Genomic DNA, 20,987 nt, shown 5'->3' with positions numbered 1-20,987 from the left:
TCTGACACTGAATAATTAAGACCCATTAATAACGCGACCTGGTTTCGAAAAAATTGAGTTCAGCGATGACAAAGGTTAAGGAAAGCGCAACGAAAGGGGCTGGGGGTAATAGTTTACTCGTATGTATAACATTAACTGCAAACTTCACACTACACGGCACTGAAGTAAAATAAAATCGACACTACAATCTCGATTTGTGCAGGACGAACGTGTTTGTCATCTGTTGCTTATATTACCTAATAACGTGATGAAATCATTAATTTATGATGACGTCGTCTCCGCCACCGTATAACTCAAAGAACTCCACTACCGATACCTAACCTATACCGCTGAAATGTAAGTACTACAAGCATATACAGCGCAAGCACAGAAAATTGCAGAATAAATGAATGCGGCATGTTTTGTGTGAGACAAATCTTAAGTACTCAAGCATGGAGGTAAGTTACACGAGGTAGAATTTGCATACAAAAGACGGAATAAGATAACGAATTCGCGAAGCCCAAATCTATAAACAAGCCAGTGTAATACATGAACACATACTGTACTCGAAGTCAACCGTTATGGTAAAGGACAGAACATCTAACGTCCATTGCGAATACCATGACACAAAATTACGTAAAAATAACTTTACAAACTGTTTAGAAAGCTTCGCAAATTGAGAGAATCTGCTTGGCAGTTGAATTCACAGGCAGTTAACTCAGGGACGTACACCGATTACGATGGGTTCGGAGCGACTGAAAACGAGAACAAGGTTATGCACGGCAAGTCCACATGCGAAATGCAATGCGAAAATGACACAATTTTTAGCTACCTTCAATACTCTCGCTGTATCAATCATGTGAATGCAAACCGAAAGTTTGCAGCTTGCTGGAATCTCACCGTTCTGTTGAAAGGTGCTGGTCAAATGCGCCAGCATCAAATACGCAAGAACAAGAGTCTGAACTGCTTCTAGTCTGGTGTGCTGCCCGGAACGAAAGATGAGACGAAAGATGTTTTCGTGTTTCAAACTGCATGTGGTGTCTAATCAAACAGATTTCTGCTCTTTCCTGTTGGACAAAAATGTACCTCTCTCTCGGAGCGGGACGGCTGGCAAATCGACAAGTGACGTACGAATACCGCGGGTCTGCGAAGCACGAAAGGAGCTCGTGACAAAGCGATCGCCTTTCAGTGCGGTGCTCTTTTTATAAGGGTAAACACTAGATAATGGATTTTTAAGCCCAAATTAGTTGTGTAACGATAAGAAGCTGAAATAAGTACAGTAAAGAGAAACAAGTCGGCTTAATACGGTAAGATTATGGCTGTTGTTCTCACTAGTTATATTCGTTACATAATCAGTATCAGCTATTTGACATTCTACTCCATCTCCGCCCCTCCCCCTCGCCTCCCTCTCTCTGCACACACACACACACACACACACACGCACACACTTTTCCACGCATCATGGTCGCCAGGAGTCCACATGCCTGTTGCTTGTACGCGTTTTGTAACATCATCTACCACTATCCATTAGATGGGCGTCTCGGTCCTTTCGTATTTCTTTCAATGCACGTAAGAACTCCCTACACCCATATTCCATACATTCATTCACATTGGTACTAGTCGCCAAAATTCCGGTTCGTTTTCGTTACAGTCTGTTCCATGATCCATTAGTCTGTTTTACTGTCCCTCCTCGTAGTTACGCACTGGCTTTTTGGGTGCTCAACAATTCAGTTACCACCATTTTAAATAAAACGGGCTTACATCGGCCGAACAAACGTACGTAACTCTAGAACCTAGAACTAGAATGCTGACATCAGAATTTTGGAATGCGTTTTATTCTCTGGTGTTATATCGTTCCTGGAGGCCGGAAATCTCCTCTGTAGGAATTAACATGGATTCCACAGATAGTGTGAAACCTAGCTTGATCTGTACTTCCACCCAGAAGGCACTAGACACTACATATTTGTGTAGTATCCTTCACCTCTGCAAAGCGTCAAATAGAGTTTCAGTGTAGCCCATTGTACAAATTACGAGTGTACAGTTTACCAGATCAGATTTGTGATTGCATTAAGTGTTCCACTGCAAAAAGAACACAGGATGTTATTCTTATCGGAAAAGGATAGTGAGACTTGAATTAGGTTCGGGCGTAAACCAAGGGAATATTATAGCGGCGTTACTCTTTACAATATGAACTGCGAGGTGACAAAAATCATAGGGTAGCGATATGCACATGTACAGATGGTGGTAGTATCACGCACACAAAGTATAAAAGGATAGCGAATCGGCGGAGATGTCATTTGTACTCAAGCGATTCATGTGGAAAGCCCGCTACGGGAATTAATAGCCTTTGAACGCGGAATGCTTGTTGGAACTAGAGGCATAGGACATTCCGTATCGGAAATAATTAGGGAATTCAATATTCCGAAATCCGCAGTGCAAGGAGCGTAGCGAGAATTCGAAATTTCAGGCATTACCTCTCACTAAGAGCAACACAGTGGCCGACGGCCTTCACTTACGGACCAAGAGCAGCGGCATTTGCTTAGAGTTGTCACTGCTAACAGACAAGCAAAATTGAGTGAAATAACCGTAGAAATCAATGTAGGGCGTAAGACGAACGGATCCGGTAGGACAGTGTGGCGAAATTTGTCGTTAATGAGCTATGGCAGCAGACGACCGACGCGAATGTTTTTACTAACAGCACTACATCACCTGAAGCATCTCTCCTGGGCTCGTAGGCACGTCAGTTGGACGCTAGACGTTTGGAAAAGAGCAGCGTGGTCGGATGAGTCCCGATTTCGGTTGGCACGAGCTCCAGGCGAGTTTCGAGTGTAGTGCATATACCACGAAGCAATGTTCCCAAGCTCTCATCAAGGCTCTGTGGAAGCTGGTGGTGGTTCTGTAATAATGTGGACTGTTTTTATATGGACTGCGTCCTGTGGGTCCTGCTGAATCGATTATTGACTGGAAAGTGTTATGTTCGGCTAATTGGAGACCATGTTCATCCATTCATGGACCACACGTTCCTAAACAATGCGCGATGTTACCGGGCCACAGTTGTTAGCACTCCGTCTTCAGGCCACGAGTGGCCTACCGGGACCATCCGACCGCCGTGTCATCCTCGGTGGAGGATGCGGATAGGAGGGGCGTGGGTTCAGCACACCGCTCTCCCGGTCGTAAGATGGTATTCTTGACCGAAGCCGCTACTGTTCGGTCGAGTAGCTCCTCAGTTGGCACCACGAGGCTGAGTGCATCCCGAAAAATGGCAACAGCGCCTGGTGGCCTGGATGGTCACCCATCCAAGTGCCGACCACGCCCGACAGCGCTTAACTTCGGTGATCTCACGGGAACCGGTGTATCCACTGCGGCAAGGTCGTTACCCTAGTATTAAGAAAACAGTCTTAATCGCGTTTTTTATTTATTTAGTGCCGACCGGTTTCAGCCCATCTCAAGAGCCATCTTCAGGGCGAACGTATGGTCGACTGGTGGTGGCGTCACGTCTACGAAGGGGTGGCAGCCACCAGCAGTCGACCATATGTTCGCCCTGAAGATGGCTCCTGCGATGGGCTGAAACCGGTCGGCACTAAACAAATAAAAAACGCGATTAAGACTGTTTTCTTAATACTAAGCACAGTTGTTAGAGACTGGTTAGAAGAACATTCTGGACAAGTTGAACGAAGGATTTGGCAAGTGAGACCACGCGGCATGAATCTCGTGGGGCTAGGATTCTTATAAGATAGAATTTGTAGATGATATTGAGAATATACAATAAAGAGCAACGTATTTGGTTCCGCTTAGTAAGTGTGAAACTACAGTGGGAGACGCTACAAGAGAACCGTTGTGCACCACGATGTGTTTTTCTGTTAAAATTCTGCGAGAGTACGTTTCTCTCACGTATGTCTTTCGAAAAGACCACGAAGAGAAATTTAGAGAAATTCAAGATCACACGGAGGCTTACGAACAATCATTCACCCCGGGCACCATTTACGGTTTGAACAGGAAGCAGTGGAACGACTGGTAACAAAGTACCCTCTACCACACCCAATAACGTGGCTTCTGGAGTACAGATATAGACCTAGTATTGTAATTAAGTAGATCATGTTAGTTTTGTTGCACACGGTATTTCTCACGCTGACCTCCGTGATTTCGTATTCATCCTTGTAGATTTTCCCCAATAATTTCCAATCTAATACCGCAGTCTGTTCTGAATTTTGTGGTAGGAAAACCCTACCGGGCGTGTGTGCGGCAGAATTACAACTTGAGGGTAGAGCCCCAACCGCATATTGTTGGGGTCGTTGACGCAGAAAGGACTCTCCGGAGCATCATTGAGTCTCCGCTCCCTCCTCGCTTGTCGCAGGCGACGTCTCAATAAAGGGCCGCCTTACCGCCGGGCCCAATCGCTCGACAAAGCGATCCGGTATAGTTGTCACCTATTGACAGCGGCGGCAGGACGCGACAACGAGGGATCCCGCAAACAGGTCGCGTCTCAAAGGCATCGGCACGCCCCGCTCTTCTGCGCTCCTGGGAAGCCGTGAATCTGGGGGACGCTGCCGGCCCAGGTGCGGACGCCTTCTCTGCGGGCCGTCGGCTGCGCTGCTCCGAATCCAGACTCGGGGCGGGGGGCGTGAATGCGGCCGTGATTGCCGGCATTGTCGAAGTGGCGGCAGGTGAGCTCTACGCCAATTACCGCCAGTTGTGCGGGCACGAGCGCCGGGAATAAACCACCGCGCCAAGTGGACCGCATCGCCGACACTGCGCGGACGCGCTTAACAGGGAGGCGCGAGGATTCACACCAGACGCACGCACACCAACGGAGGTTTCAGTCCCCTACTGTCAGGCCGCTGGAGGTTTACGCCTAACGAAAGAAATGGATACTAGGGGACAGCGACAGGAGTGTAATCGTTCCCCTGAAGTGAGGGATTCGTTGGATGTTTACTAAGGCTTCCATGCGCACTAAGCACAGCAAAACTATACGAGAACTATAATTTGTTAATTTCTGGTACCACTGTCTGATGGCCGGCCGCTGTGGCAACTCATACAGTATTTATAATTGATCAACAGGGTCTAAAGCCAATAGGCACAAAATAACAGTGACGTAAAAGAAATTTGTAAGTCCGGAACTGCGCTGCTGCGACGGTCGCAGGTTCGAATCCTGCCTCAGGCATGGATGTGTGTGATGTCCTTAGGTTAGTTAGGTTTAAGTAGTTCTAAGTCTAGGGGACTGATGACCTCAGATGTTAAGTCCCACAGAGCTTAGAGCCATTTTAACCATTTTTTGAACTGTCTGATGTGGTCCGACTCCCGATGGAGACATCTGTTTGTTTCGAGGGGCGTTCAGTAAGTAATGCAATACATTTTTTTTTCCTGAAAGCAGGTTAGTTTTATTCAGGATTCCAGTACAGCATACTGCTTACCACTCTTTTGGCTACCAAACCCTGTTCTTCAATATAATCTCCGTTCAGTGCGATGACCTTATGCCACCTTACTAGGAGGGCCTGCATGCCCGCATGGAAACCAAACTGGTCGACGTCGGTGCCAAATAATCTCCCAGTCATCTACGTACTGCTTCCGGTGGAATGCATCCGGCATTGGGACAAACATATGGAAGCCGTAAGGTGCAAGATCCAGTATGTAGGATGGATGAAGAAAAACTGTGCAACGAAGTTCTGTGAGCTCCTCTCGGGTGCAAAGATTTGTGTCAGGGCTTGGATAAGGAGTTCTTTTACAGTTTCATGGTGACGAACGAAGTGAAGTCGTTCCTTCAATTTCCTGGGGCGTAACGCAGTACACTTCAGAGCTCATCGTTGTACCGCGGGGAGGATATCTACATCTACATCTACATCCATACTCCGCAAGCCACCTGACGGTGTGTGGCGGAGGGTACTTTGAGTACCTCTATCGGTTCTCCCTTCTATTCCAGTCTCGTATTGTTCGTGGCAAGAAAGATTGTAGGTATGCCTCTGTGTGGGCTCTAATCTCTCTGATTTTATCCTCATGGTCTCTTCGCGAGATGTATGTAGGAGGGAGCAATATACTGCTCTACTCCTTGGTGAAGGTACGTTCTCGAAACTTCAACAAAAGCCCGTACCGAGCTACTGAGCGTCTCTCCTGCAGAGTCTTCCACTGGAGTTTACCTATCATGTCCGTAACGCTTTCGCGGTTACTAAATGATCCTGTAACGACGCACGCTGCTCTCCGTTGGATCTTCTCTATCTCTTCTATCAACCCTATCTGGTACGGATCTCACACTGGTGAGCAATATTCAAGCAATGGGCGAACAAATCTACTGTAACCTACTTCCTATGTTTTCGGATTTGCATTTCCTTAGGATTCTTCCAATGAATCTCAGTGTGGCATCCGCTTTACCGACGATGAACTTTATATGATCATTCGATTTTAAATCACTCCTAATGCCTACTGCCAGATAATTCACAGAATTAACTGCTTCCAGTTGGTGACCTGCTATACTGTGTCTAAATGATGAAGGGTCTTTCTTTATATGTATTCGCAGCACGTTACACTTGTCTACATTGAGATTCAATTGCCATTCCCTGCACCATGCGTCAATTCGTTGCAAATTCTCCTGCATTTCCGTACAATTTTCCATTGTTACAACCTCTCCATATACCACAGCATCATCCGCAAAAAGCCTCAGTGAACTTCCGATGTTATCCACAAAGCCATTTATGTATATTGTGAACAGCAACGGTTCTACAACACTCCCCTGCGGCACACTTGAAATCACTCTTACTTCGGAAGACTTCTCTCCATTGACAATGATATGCTGCGTTCTGTTATCTAGGAACTCTTCAATCCAATCACACAATTGGTCTGATAGTCCATATCCTATTACTTTGTTCATTAAACGACTGTGGGGAACTGTATCAAACGCCTTGTGGAAGTCAAGAAACACGGCATATACCTGGGAACCCGTGTCTATGGCCCTCTGAGTCTCGTGGACGAATGGCGCGAGCTGGGTTTCACACGATCGTCTTTTTCGAAACCCTTGCTGATTCCTACAGAGTAGATTTCTAGTCTCCAGAAAAGTCATTATACTCGAACATAATACGTGTTCCAACATTCTACAACTGATCGACGTTAGAGATATAGGTCTATAGTTCTGCACATCTGTTCGACGTCCCTTCTTGAAAACGGGGATGACTTGTGCCCTTTTCAAAGCAGAGTAAGCCCTTCAGAGTCTCAGAAGACGGTCACCGTGACTTTACTGGCTGAAAGTATGGCTCTGAACCTTTTCTTCGGAGGTGGTGTGGTGCCACCCCATGTAATGCTGATTTGTTCCCGGTTCGAAGTGATGAACCCATGTTTTATAGCCTGTGACGATGATCTGCAACAAATTGTCACGATCAGCTTCGTAACGCGCAACCAACTCCGCACAGATGGTCCTTCGTTGCTCTTTGTGGTCTTCTCTGTCAGGCGGCGAGGAACCCGGCGGAGCACACACTTTTGAGTACCCCAACTGGTTCTCCCAATAGACATGTCCAGTTGAGCGGCTAGGTGTGTGATTGTCATCCGTCAATCATCTCGAATGAGAGGGTCCGCACGTTCCAATATTGCAGGAGTCACAGCTCTCTGTGCGACCGGCTGGCACACGGACAGGTTTGCGCGACCTTGTAACCACGATGACGGACTACTCGCCCAACGACTCACAGTACTTTCGTTCACTGTCAGGTCTCCACAGACACTCTGCAAAACGAATATCTGCGATGTTATGATTTTCCGCCAAAAGAACTCAAAGATGACTCTCTGCTTGGAACGCACATCCGTTACAGACACCAGTTTGAATTCTACAAATAGCGCTGCCACCTATCTAAAGCTCGTAAACTGTAGGAGCTGAAGCGGGAATATTACACGATGTTCCACACCAAATTCTGCAGATTTTCAACAGAAAATTTCAGAGAAAAAATGTGCTACATTATTTATTGAATGTCTCTCGTAGATCCAACCCTCTAACCTTCAGAAGCGGAAACAAAACCGGCCGGGCTGGGACATAAGCTCTGAGAAACTCATCGGCAGAAACGAGCACCGTTTTAGGAAACAGCGGTCATGTGAGTCACAGCTGGCCCTCTTTGTGCCTGATATACAAAAGGCTCTAGATACCGGCTCCAAGGGTTGATGCCATATTTCTCGTCTTTCGAAAGGCGTTCGACTCAGTTCCGCACTGTCGTTTGCTCCAAAAAGTGCGCGCTTACGGTCTATCCGATGACATATGCGGTTGGATAGAAAGTTTCCTAACAGACAGAGAGCAGTATGTCGTCCTGAATGGGGTGACTTCAACAGAAACAAGCGTAACTTCAGGTGTGCCCCAGGGTAGCGTAAAAGGTCCGCTGCGTTTTTCGATTTACATAAACAATCTGACTGATGCTATTGACAGCGGTATTAGACTGTTTTCCGATTATGCTGTAGTCTACAGGAAACGAAAATTGTCAACAAATCAATGAGGATTTCAGGAAATAAATGCGTGGTGTAATACCTGCAGTTCTCTCTTAATATTAGTAAGTGTAACCTACTGCGTATAACAAGGCGAAAATCCTCATTAATGTATGAGTACAAAATAAATGCCCAGTCTTTGGAAGCGGTAACATCTGGCTGTGACTATTCGAAATGATCTCAAATGGAATGATCAGATTACACAAGTAACGGCCAAGGCGAACTCTAGATTGCGGTTTATTGGTAGAATCCTGAAGCGATGCAGTCCTTCAACAAAGGAAATTGCTTACAATACGTTAGTTCGTTCAGTCTTAGAGTATTGTTCGTTTGTATGGAACCCTTACCAGTTGGGTCTCATTCAAGAGATTGAAAAGGTCCTAAGAAGAGCGGCAAGATTCGTGACTGATACATTTAGCCATCGCGAGAGCTTTGCAGATCTCATAGAAAGTTTGAAGTGGGATACACTTGCAGATAGACGACGCGCTAAACGGAAGGGGCTGCTCACTAAATTCCGAAATCAGATCTTCGCCGAGGATGTAGAGCATATATTATTACCAACAACTTTCAAATCGTGCAATGATCACTATTCAAAGATAAGGGAAATTAGAGCTTGTACTGAGGCGTTCAAACAGTCGTTTCTCCCTCGTGCGATCAGCGCGTGGAACAGAGGGGGGAGGGGAGAGGAATATGACTTTGGCGCGAATTGTGCCCTCCGCCACATACCGCTTGGTGGCTAGCGGAGTACGTAAATGTAGATGTAGTGGGGAATGACCGATGATGAGCAATGCGATTCCGAAAGAAACACTGGACTACACGATGATTAAAGTTTTTTTGATTGTTGTACGGAGTCATAGTACAAAATACTTTGATTATAAACTTAAAACCAGCGTTTCGACAGTACTGCAACAGCCTACCTCAGGGCAAGACTGGTTTTGGTGGAGGGATGGTGGCTCCATTTATTGTAGACGGTCGCTGTCAATACCTAGCTGTAACTGTACCACATTTTGCACGATTGCCCCTAAAGAAAGTTGATGGGTACTTGGAGCGCCTTTGCAGGCGCAACGGCTACAGTTACCGACTGGATGAAGTCTTTGGATATTCATCTATGATGGGAGCGTTGCTGCCTCTGTATCAGTGGGTGCCGGGTTCGATTCACGGTCGTGTTGAGGATATTCACCGTCCGGGCACTGGGTGTTTGTGTTGTCCTCACCATTTCAGCATCATTCATGAAAGTGGCGAGATTGGACTGAGTAAAGATTTTACGGGTGGTGATAACCGCGCAATTGAGCGCCTCACAAACCAAACATCATCTATGATGGGATATACCAAACTCAGCCACTTTTCGATTTTCCCACCTCTCCAGCTTTCGTTATTATCTAATTTGGTTCTTCCAGCTAATGTAATCTTGCTTTCTAACCAGCAAGATTCTTCGGACAGCCGAGTTATTTCACTTCCTATGTCGTACTTTGTCCATCTTTGACTTTCATAACAGATGAGTATTTTGCTCGTGACACAATGCATCATTCTCACCATTGATCCCTTGAATAAAATCTATTCTATGTAACAGCTCCTCGGCATCATCCATTTTTGAGCCATAGTAGCGAAGCTCAGTACTGATGCCCACTCTCAACCTACATTTACTGCAAAAGAACATGATGTGCTTAAAGCAACCGCACATTCACTGGAATTCACTTTATATTTCCATTTCCATTACAATCTCCTTTACTTTCGGCCAAAGAATCAGATATCATAGTTAACAGCTGTTATCGTAAATGTACCACAAAAAATGTATTGATCTTAAATCATTTATTTATTAGCGAAGCGTTTTAAGCCTCTTCGTCAGGTATGAGGACATACACATCTCATAAGTATTATGTTATGTGTCCAAAAGTCGTGGGAATCCGCTGGATATATACACTGATGAGTCAAAATATTGTATCCACAGCCCACCTCGAGGTTGAACGCCTCCTGCTGGTGTTGCAGGCACATGATGCAGCGAGGAAAGAACGTAAGTGGAAGAGAGGCGAGTGGGCACTCATTATAGCGAAGATACGGGCCGCAAATGCGGAAATCCACTGATATAAGCGGTTTTGACAAATGGTACATTGTTGGGGCGCTGCGGCTGGAAACAAGAATCTCTGAAACGGTGAAGCTGGTAGGCTGTTTGCGTACTACTGTAGTGAGCACCTATGGAAGGTGGTTGAATGATCGTAGAATGACGCGTAGGCCGTATGGTACTGCACATCCACGTCTCATCACAAAACCTACAAATCGGGGAATCCCCCACTACGTAATCCAGCCATCTGTGGCGTACCTGACGACCGAGTACAATGCTGGTGCAGTTACACGTGTTTCGGAGCGCACTGGTCGAAGACCATTACTGAACATGCAGCTCCACTTCAAATAACCCCTACGCGGTTCTGTGTTGACCCAACGACATCGTCAGTTACGGTTGCAGCGGGCACAGCATCACTGAGTTTTCACCGTGGATCAATAAAAACGTGTTGCCTATCGAATGACTCACATTTATTGTTAGACCAGGTCGATAGTAGAGACGTTACACGCCGCCATCCAGGCGAATGGCTGCTTGGAATGTGCGCCGCGCCACAGATGCAGGCCGGTGAGAGCAGGATTATGCTATGGGGTGCATTGAGTTGGAGTTTTGAGGACCTATGGTGGTACTCGAAGACACCATGATGGCAGTAAAGGAGTCGGCAAGGTACAGCGAGCCTTCAGATGGAATCGCCTACACGATGTAAGAATGGCGTATTTGCGACTCGGCGTCATGATGACGTTGACTATAAGCTCTTCATCACAACACGTAAATTTTAAACATTCAAGAATTCTGGTAATGACATACATCCACAGGCTTGGTGTCATGAATTTTATCATTGTTTTCCTCCTAATTGGTCATTAGAGTACAAAAAAAGAAAAATGAGCAAAAAATTGTACCATATTTCGCGTGTAAACCGTTTATTGAGAAATAATTTGCTTTCTGACTTAGTCTTTGTCATTAAATTTTTCGCTTGAAATTACTATTACGCTTTGTCACACTTCGCATGCAGCGATGTTTTGAAGTTAACTATCTAGTCAAGAACCTGTGGAATTTATTAAGACAGTGATTTTAAGGGTTCACTTTTATAGGGAATTGACGACACAGTCTTACTGTAAGTATATTTTTGCTTGTCGGTTGCACGACTACGCCACGACCATAAGGTTCACATTCTTGGAACATATACTGCTAATGAGATTTTAAAGCAACAATTTGTTTACTTGAAAAAATATTTTTTTATTTAAAGTTATTTCTGAGAGGTCACAGATGACAGAGTATTTGGTTTGTTTGACAGCTACACGTTTATAGTACGACGCTACTTAGGTGTGACACAATCTTCATTTTTGCTTTTATGCTATATCTGTTTTACGTCTGCACAATCTCACATAAATACGTTACAGTACAGTACTTTCAAGGTCACGGCAATGGATGTAGTAACTACGACATTTATGCTCATAGCATTTTACTTCTGTATATGACAAGTTAATTACATTGATTTTTGGAGAAATTGGTTTATGAGAGACGATAACTACGACACTTGTCACGTTTTACTACTGTGTGACGATAGAAATTATTTTACATCAAGAACTATAGTTTAACGTTGCATGACACGTATTTGAGTGATTACTTTTTCAAAAATATTTTTGAACTACAATGATACAGAGAATGTTTTCAGTGATACATTTCGTCCCGCAGTTTAATCTGTAAGACCTGAGGTATGATTACATTATCCATTATGGGGGTATGCCTACCTCGTGTACTATGCGTGTGGCAAGCTCAAAGAGCCCTAGCTAATATGGTATTTGCTTATTCAGTTTTACACATCGCTACCATATTTCTCTAACACAGAACTACACAGCTACCTGGTCATTTAACTGAGAGGAATAAACTCCCTCACGAGGGTACGCCTTCTTTGTGTACCATCTGTGTGGCAAGCGCGCGGAGCCCTAGCTAATATGATATTTGTTTACAGTTTTACAATTCGGTGCCATGTTTCTCTAACACAGAATTACACAGCTATCTGATCATTTAACAGAGAGAAATGGATATTTTTAACGCGATAAAACGTGACGTTAAGAGTCGTTGTTGTTGTGGTCCTCAGTGATGAGACTGGTTTGATGCACGCCTTCTTTGTGTGGCAAGCGCACGGAGCCCTAGCTAATATGATATTTGTTTACAGTTTTACACTTCGGTGCCATGTTTCTCTAACACAGAATTACACAGCTATCTGATCATTTAACAAAGAGAAATGGATATTTTTACTACGTCACTGACATGTCTATGTAATTACGTAGTTGGATTACTTCGAATTTATGAAACTGTACTTTATCTGCATTTTGTGAACTGTTCACATATATTTTCTGAACCATTGTGATACTGTGAGAGATTTGAGTGATATGTTTTGTATGGGATCATGATTTTTGAAGTAAGTTTGAGGGAGGTAAGACTACTGTAACGAGCAGAGAGCATTTTTTTTAGTGGTTTTGAGATTATTGGAGGATGCTACGACGATTCTGAGATCTTATCATGATACTATTATGGCAATGATGTGTATTATGATGTTGAGATATGTTTATGATCAATAAAGTGATGTTATATGAGGAATTTGATTATGCCATCTGTTTATTATGACGAAATATTGAAGAAGTATTGATGGCTAATTATATGTGTTATGATGCGATGAATAATGAGTAGGGGTTAGGGACTCTGGTTTGTGGAAAAGAATGTTGGGGAACCAAGAATTGTACTTTAAGAGTTACGAACAGTGACTATGTATGTGAATGTGAGTACCACAATGCTGACAGAAGTTTTTGTACACTCTTATTGATGAGATTTCTTTTTTACACACTTCTCCTGTAATTTTTCAACCTGTGAAATTTTTCATTTGTATTAAACTGTCGTTGTAGCTGACACTGTCGTCGTAAATTTTCGGTAAAGAGTATATGTGACCTTGACATAAGGCTCTGCTGCGCCCAGCTGCTCGCTAGCCTCCTGGAAAAATCCATTGTTGTGTTGCCTGTCAGCTTTAATGGCGTCGCTTTCGCCGCTTTTAAGCATACTGCACTCCCTCAAGTGCTCGCACAACGGTAGAAAAGAGAGACCGTTGACCTCGCTATTGACATTTCTTTGCAGAACACACCACAAACGCGACAGACTATTGCTTCGAAACATATGATTCCACTTTGGAGTTAGTACTTTGTGCTACTTATTGAAACACTTATGAATTGATGAGAAACATTCTTACATTTACGCACCTGATTATGACAGGTGTATCTCTACGAGAGTTGAGAGAATTTCTACTGACTTACAAAATGCCACATTGGTCTGTAACGATGTTTTTATTTTTGCTTTGTACATAGTTGCTTATTTTATTTGAGATTTGGGTTCTAGCTGCCCTGCAGCGTTGGTTTTATAAAATAAAATTTAATACATATGCTAAAGTCAACACTTTCTGTCAACAGATCTATTAAATTATAATATTATGAACCACATTCTTAAAAAAAAACAGCACTTGGAAATGATAGAACAATAAGAAGGAGAAGGGACTAGTAACAGGAGTTGCACACATGATTTTCTTTTCAAGGACTTGGTAATTTTTTGTTAGAATAAGTTGTTGTGGTGCACCACTCTAGTGTTAAGATGTGACATAAAATCATTGCATTTGTCATGGGAGTTTTGATGATCACAGATGCACATATGATATTGCAACCTTCCATATATGTTTCCCTTATCTGCATTGCTGTCTTTACTGTAATATTTTTTCTGCCTGTGCTTTGTTATGTTTAGGCACAAGTTAATGCTTTTGCTGCTGCTATTTGTCAGGCAATGTCCTACTGAATTTCACGTTGTATTACTGTGCTAAACCCGTTTTACCACTGATTTATTTTTCTTGTTTGCTGCATATTGCCTTATATTAGGTGTAATGTTGCATTTGCTTTGCTAATTTAGATATGCTGCTGCTTAGCTTTGCCCATTTGCATTTATGCCTTTGTTGTTTGTGTTAATTTTTTTGAGCTGCTGAATTGCCTCGTTCTCTAGTTTATGTATCTGAGCTCAGTAGATTAAAGTTAGTTTAAGAGGGGGTATGTTATGTAAGAAAATGAGTTGTGGTAAGTTGGGAAGAAATGCATTGAGAATCTATAGGAAAAAGGTTTGGCCAAAGAGTATTGTATAACGAGGTATAATTACTTTGAAAGAGGAAGTGAACAGAGATAAGCAGGGTATAGTGACAACAGGTTTAGATTGGATTTTCTTGGAAACGAATTATGAGGTAAAAAATTTGGAAGTATCAGCACTGGTTGAAAATGTAAATACAGGAAGCGTGCTTAAATAGGATTTTTTTGTGGGAACAAATGTTGATGTAAGAGAGATAAAAGAAGTTTTGGTTGGAAATGAAGTAGTTTTGGCTAAAAGTTAAGGTATAAAATGCTCACCACGAGTATTGCAGTGCTAAATGTTACACAGGAAAACAGATCCTGTCCTTTCCTTTTGTGTTATTCCGCTATGTTTACGTGTACCCTTATGAGTCTGTCTTCTTCCTGTATCTGTGTGTTTACCCGATAAGATAAATTTGGTAGATTTTTTTTCTTCTTATACTAAGCTGCATTCATTAAGAAGAGGAATACTGTTATCCTCAAATCTAATCTGTTTTTATACCACATTCTTTACTTTGGAAAGATGCTCAGTCATTATTTATTCCGTTGTGTTTTCTTTTAATTCTCATGTGTAAAGTTAATGGTTCTAAGGACATTCTCATTTTTCATTTATCCACTTATGTCATAAATCCTGTAATACACATAGACACGTTTCTTGGTATTTTTTTGCAAAGCTTGTATTACTACAAATGTTATTTGTATGTTCTTTACTGTAATTATGTTTTCTTTACCTTGGTAATTGTATTCCTACGCTGCAAAATTGTAATTTTATAGACACCAGTTTTCCAAGTTAGCCAATGAACAGGGATTCCTTTCACTGCACACATTTGTATATCGATCATACTATATGTATAAAATCTCAGAGGTTAGGTAACTGTGTTAGTGCTTGTACGTGTGTTGACAATTCAGCAAGGGACTGGTTAAGAGCATTGCTGGTTCTAAGGATATTACAAAAAATTTTGCGAGTGTACAAGTGGTGGTTCATGGACTTGCTACATTATCCTCAAGACTCTTCAATTGTGATTGTGCTCCTGCACAGTCGCAACGGATGGCTGCTGGCCATCTCTACAAGGACTTCAGTGGGTCTGCATCTCTGGTGGCCCATTAGTACCATAATCTCTACAATGAATACTGTGAGTCTGCTCTGTGGTGACCTACCAACTCTACCAATATTCTTCAAGACTTCGACTGACTCTGCTGTGGGTCTGCTCTGTTGTGGCCCATTACCAGTTTTCTCAACTGAAATCTTCATGTCAAGAGTCAGCACTGTATTTCCATGGGGAGGACAAGACTACTTCTTCAAAACTGGCTGGTAGTCCACTACGTATGTGTGCATTTCTTTTGCTGCTCAGCCTTTGTGCACAAAACTGTCATGGACTTCTTTTCTGATGAATGATTAGGACTGTCTTTAGGAACTGTGAGGATAATTTTTGCTTTATTGATCAACATTATATTACTAATTGTGTGGATCTGATCTATTTGATATTGTTAATATAAAAATTTTAACAATTTAGTATTGGTCACTGCCCAAACCACTTTGTAAAATTTTTTGAGGGGAGCAGGGGGCTATGTAAGTAGCCTCTTCATATGTTAATATGTTGGCAGCGCTTTAGACTGCATTAATATCACTGACAGCGCTGTGCGCCCTCTGTAAAGAGACTCTGTGGCTGGAAGGACTCGCAGTTAGAAGTTAATAGCAGTGATGGAGGCTAGGAGTGTTAGCGGGAGCGTACGATTTGACGTGTGTCCTTTATGGAGATTTAGTACTGGTTGGACAGGGACTGTAAAATGATGATTGATGAATTTGCTAATGCTTCGATAATGGAATTATTGACGGTTATATAATTTTGGAACTGGATGTCACATGATTAAGGTAAAATCTGCTAAATACATTGTTTGCCCTGCAACAAAATCTATCCTTTGCTAACCACATGCCCATTAGTAGTTAGAGGCTTTCGTAGTTAGAATCTTTTCATTAAGCTGGCTGTATGCTTGCTGTATTTGCCGTAGTTCGTGTCATGAAGATTTTCTGCGAGGTAAGTGACTTATGAAATGTATGGGTTATTGTTAGGATTTCTTCTAATTCAGGGCCATTTTTTTGTGTTAGTTGCTTGAGCAGTTAGTTTGCGTTATCCATGTAATCCTTGTATATTGTGGGCAAGAAATGAAAGGAATAAGTTTGAGTTGTATTCGTCAGGGAAAATTCTGTAGGTCAGTGATATGATAAAAATCAAGCAAAGAGACAATAAGTTCAATTTCCCTCAGAAGTTTAAGAAGGTTCAGTTTCATTCAGCAGTTTCAGAATTAAACGTAGAAGTTTCAACATGAGCAGGAGAAAATGCTGAGTTATTTTCCGAAAAGTTCCATTAATGGTTACACGTTTCACTCCATGGACCAGCTGAGGTCCATGAACGGGCCGTTCTAAGTACATCCGAAATTTCATGATCAAACATCTCTTTTCCAGGAATACAACGGCTGGGTGATCTGAATATGCTCACACAATATAATTAAGAAAATAAAAGAACATTAAGTGTTAATTAATTGTAATATGAACGGCGAACGTTGATCATAAACATAAAGATGGAAAAGGAAGTTTGGGTTTAACGTCCCGTCGACATCGAGTTCACTAGAGACGGAGATAAGCTCGGATGGTGTTAAGGGTGTGGAAGGAAATCGTCTGTGCCCTTCCAAAAGACAAACTATTTTATATTCCAGGCATCCTCTGCTGTTCAAAGGCATGGTGTTAGGAAGACTCTCTTGGTCGTTCCTGCGGGCCACTTCTGCCTTATCCTGCACTGAGCTGCCCTGCTGTCACACTGATGCAGGCAAATTTTAAAGAATGGGGCACGTCTTCTTTACCTCTCGCTCGTCATAGTATTCACGATATTCTCTGAGTAGTAAATTTTGACTGGGAGCGACGGGTATGCCTATAATCTTTTAACGTTGTTCACCTGATTATACGCCATAATGTCGCGAAAGTGGTCATGTTTTAATAAACAACAATTTTAGCAGCTGTAAGCCGAATCCTTCCTAACATCATGACTTTCAAAGGGACCATCGCGGCATTTGTCTGGAGCGATTTAGGGAAATCACAGAAAACGTAAATCTGGATGGTCGGACGCGGATTTCAACCGTCGTCCTCCCGAATGCGAGTCCAGTGACCAATACAGACGTACAGTAAAATTCTAAACTGACATTATTATGAAATTAAGTGAAATTTAAGCTAGTTCATAAAATAATTGCCATTGATATAACAGTGGACAAATTGTGAGGCAGTTCTAACTCTGTTCTGTAACACAGGGATACAGTCTACCTGCAATTTAAAAAAAAGTACCTTTTAGTATTCTTCCTAACTACAGTGCAGTTTTCATGCACCCCCTTCCTACATGCCATGCACTGATCATGTCTTCTACTGATCGAGTTTGACATAGCTCACGAAAGCAATCATTACTGTTGGTGTTTTTAACTTGTTTCATTTGACTCACTATAGGTAGCTTTCTCTCTGAGTTAGATAGAGGTTTGGCGCTAGGTCCTGATTGCACCTCGTGTGGAGAATTCATCAATGTTAAAGCTTTTCGCATGCCTTTGTCTTAACCTGGTCTTCAGTGAGGTGGCAGCTTTGCGAAAAGAAAAATGGCTGCTAATGAAAGAAGCAAACGACTGGGTCAAACAGCGTATTTTATTGTGCCCTTTGCTGTGACTTGTTGTGTTGCTGAGGTTTCTAGTCATGATATTGAACCTAACGCCCCTTCCATCACTGTTGGTGGTGGTGGTATTGTCTCTCTCGCTACTGGTAACTATTTTTTGGATAGATGGGAGTGAACTGCATTACAGGCAGAAAAGTGATGATTCTTAAAGGCATCTCTATCCACCGGCCAGATTCCAGAACGAGAAAGTACATTAACTGTTGTCTCTGTAGCTGCTGCCCTCCAATACGCTTCTCCAGAAGGTGCTGATATTACACGTTCTGGATGTGCTCGTAACCAGTTTCCCATTTCGTTTACGTAGTAGCTGCTTAAGGTTTGTAGAAAGATACATCTAAAGGCTGCATCCGGAATTTTTTGTCTGGATTGTATGACCAACAAGAAGAAAAAGAACCTTATGCTCCTTCGATGGTTTTACATAAGCAATGCAATTTTCCAGAGATTTCATAAAAAAATCTTTGTTACACTAAATATAATTTTGTAACTCAACATCTACATCTACACGGTTACTCTGCTATTCACACTTAAGTGCCTGGCAGAAGGTTCATCGAACCATTTTCACAATACTTCTCTACCGTTCCACTCTCGAATGGTGCGTCGGAAAAAGGAACACCTAAATCTTTCTGTTCGAGCTCTGATTTATTTTATTATAATGATCATTTCTCCCTACGTAGGTGGGTGTCAACAAAATATTTTCACATTCGGAAGAGAAAGCTGGTGATTGAAACTTCGTAAATAGATCTCGTCGCAAAGAAAACCACCTTTGTTTCAGTGAGGTGTGTGAAATCTTATGGGACCTAACTGCTAAGGTCATCAGTCCCTAAGCTTACACACTACTTAACCTAAATTATCCTAAGGACAAACACACTCACCCATGCACGAGGGAGGATTCGAACCTCCGCCGGCGCCAGCCGCACAGTCCAAGACTGCAGCGCCCAGACCGCTCGGCTAATCCCGCGTGGCATTCGTTTCAGTGACTGCCACCCCAACTCGCGTATCATATTAGTTCTCCCGCACCCCTATTGCGCGATAACACGAAACGAGCTCTCCTTCTTTGCACTTTTTCGATGTCCTCCGTCAATCCTCCCTGGTAAGGATCCCATACAGCGCAGCAATATTCCAGCAGGGAACGGATAAGTGTAATGTAGGCTGTCTCTTTAGTGGGTTTGTCGCATCTTCTAAGTGTTCTGCCAACGAAGCGGAGTCTTTGTTTCGCCTTCCCCACAATATTATCTACATAGTCTTTCCAATTTAAGTTGCTCATAATTGTAATTCCTAGGTATACAGGGTGTTACAAAAAGGTACGGCCAAACCGTTATGTGGACATGTGTCCGGAAACGTTTAATTACCATGTTAGAGCTCATTTTAGTTTCGTCAGTATGTTCTTCCATCGACGCACAATGGAGCACGTTATAATGATTGCAAACGGGATACTCTACCTGTGCTGCTAGAACATGTGCCTTTACAAGTACGACACACCATGTGGTTCATGCACGATGGAGCTCCTGCACATTTCAGTCGAAGTGTTCGTACGCTCCTCAACAACAGATTCGGTGACCGATGGATTGGTACAGGCGGACCAATTCCATGGCCTCCACGCTCTCCTGACCTCAACCCGCTTGACTTTCATTTATGGGGGCATTTTAAAGCTCTTGTCTACGCAACCCCGGTACCAAATGTAGAGACTCTTTGTGCTCGTATTGTGGACGGCTGTGATACAATACACCATTCTCCAGGGCTGCATCAACGCATCAGGTATTCCATGCGACGGAGGGTGGATGCATGTATCCTCCTAACGGAGTACATTTTGAACATTTCCTGTAACAAAGTGTTTGACGTCACGCTGGTACGTTCTGTTGCTGTGTGTTTCATTCCATGATTAATGTGATTTGAAGAGAAGTAATAAAATGAGCTCTAACATGGAAAGTAAGCGTTTCCGGACACATGTCCACATAACATATTTTCTTTCTTTGTGTGTGAGGAATGTTTCCTGAAAGTTTGACCGTACCTTTTTGTAACACTCTGTATAGTCGAATTGACAACCCTTAGATTTGTGCGATTTATAGTATACCCAAAAGTTATCGGATTTCTAGAAGAGTTTAGTATCAGTTGTAAAAGATTTAATTGCAGTTATTGTTTAGAGTATGGAATATTTGTACCTTAAATTATATTTATGTATCTATCAGAGGAACAGGAATGGTGTCTTGCACATATTTCTTGCCAGTAGAACAAATTTTAAACCTGTATGTATAGATTATATCCCTAAGTAACTTAACGTTGTATCCATGAATGGACCGCTAGACCACCATAAACAGTCCAATCTGAACCCGACGCTACATCAAATAACACAATTTTAGTCATGGATTGACGTCAGGTCTTCGTTGATACCCGCGATTTTCAAACTAAGATGGTGGCATGTTTCTCGAATGGTGAGTCGCTTCAGCATAGCCACAAGGCAGCGGTTATCGGCCAAATAAAAATACATCGATGCTCGATCCTTGGAACCAGTCCACTGACAGCAACCTTACCCCATTTGGCCAACGACTAATCCTTCTCGCTGTGCATTGCGCGAAGGTGAATTTGATATGCTTCAATTGCCGATACGCGCAGTGAAATTCATGGTGGTTATCTTTACTTAGCAACGTTGAAATA

The 20,987-nt window shown here is 42.8% G+C and overlaps 1 pseudogene; it reads right to left on the bottom strand.

Annotated features, from left to right (window-relative positions):
* Positions 1-3,239: 3,239 nt before the first annotated feature.
* LOC126425149 (5S ribosomal RNA) lies at positions 3,240-3,357 on the bottom strand (annotated as a pseudogene).
* Positions 3,358-20,987: the final 17,630 nt, after the last annotated feature.

This window comes from Schistocerca serialis, chromosome 1 (assembly GCF_023864345.2).
Source record: "Schistocerca serialis cubense isolate TAMUIC-IGC-003099 chromosome 1, iqSchSeri2.2, whole genome shotgun sequence".
Classification (NCBI taxonomy): domain Eukaryota; kingdom Metazoa; phylum Arthropoda; class Insecta; order Orthoptera; family Acrididae; genus Schistocerca; species Schistocerca serialis.
This window is presented reverse-complemented; position numbering and strand designations above follow the sequence as displayed.